The sequence below is a fragment of the Echinops telfairi genome, unplaced genomic scaffold (genome assembly GCF_000313985.2).
Source record: "Echinops telfairi isolate 266 unplaced genomic scaffold, ASM31398v2 ScPeMD7_7467;HRSCAF=8505_0, whole genome shotgun sequence".
Classification (NCBI taxonomy): domain Eukaryota; kingdom Metazoa; phylum Chordata; class Mammalia; order Afrosoricida; family Tenrecidae; genus Echinops; species Echinops telfairi.
The window spans coordinates 14886510-14887631 of NW_022111367.1; the positions used below are offsets into that span (position 1 = coordinate 14886510).

General features: G+C 44.5%; 1 pseudogene; it reads left to right on the forward strand.

Moving 5' to 3' along the window:
- The first annotated feature begins 499 nt into the window (after nt 1-499).
- Nucleotides 500-619, forward strand: LOC115873215 (annotated as a pseudogene).
- The last annotated feature ends 503 nt before the right edge of the window (nt 620-1122 follow it).

Below are 1122 nucleotides of genomic sequence, written 5' to 3' on the forward strand. Positions count from 1 at the left end.
TTGCATTGAGAGAGGGCATGAGCAGAGAGGCCTGAAGTCTGTCCATTACCTCAGTGTATTTCCATATAAATATATGTACATAGGCCAATACCTCTATTTTTATGAATTAGTGTGTTTACATATGTACATACCTGTGTTTATACCACTCTCCAAAGCGTTGCTTCCTAGATCTTTCATCTGTTTCCTTTTACCTTCCTCCTTCCTCTTCATCACACTCGCCATTCTTCTGTGTTTTTGTACTTCTTCTCAGCTAGATTGCTGTTGCTCCAACACCCCCCAGGATCTCTACATCCTCTTCACTGTTGCTTTTAATTTCCTAGTTGTTCCCCTGTCAATGGTGCTATTTTCTCACCACTCCCTTCCCCCACATCCTCCTCCCTCCAAGTCCCTCTGGAACCATTAGCCCATTGCTTTCTCCTCTAGCTTGCTTCCCATGCCTATCTTATATAGGTAGGCAACACCAACAATTACGGAGACAAAACTATAAGAAAACAAAAGATTGAATTAAAAGAGAAAATCCTCCTCCATGTGGGGGCTGGTGTGCCATGGCTGCAAACAGCAAGCCTCCTCGGTGGTGTACTCTGCCTGTTGGCTGCCTTAACACACCTTGGAGACAACCCATTGCTGCTTTTCGATACCTTTGGCCTGGCTAATTTCTGCTCTCCCTAAACTCGGCTCCAAACTGGGATATGAGGTGCTTTTGGTAACCTCAAAGCACAGTGGCTAGAGTCCACATTGGCCAGGTCATCATGTCCATCTACAACAAGCTTCAAACAAGGAGCATGTGATTGAGGCCTTACGCAGGGCCAAGTTCAAGTTTCTTGGGCACCAAAAGATCCACATCTCCAAGAGTTGGAGCTTCACCACATTTAATGCTGATAAATTTGAGGACATGGTGGCTGAAAAGCACTTCATCCTGAATGGCTCTGGAGTCAAATACATCCCTAACCATGACCCCTTAGACAAGTGGCAGGCCCTGCATTCATGAAGGCCTTGGTAGCTCTATGTGCTGCCTCACTTGTACCCACCAAATAAAACTTGAACTTCCTGATTAAAAAAAGAGAGAGAGAATAAATAAATAATAATAATACATAGGGCGGGGGCGTAAAGCATACATAATAC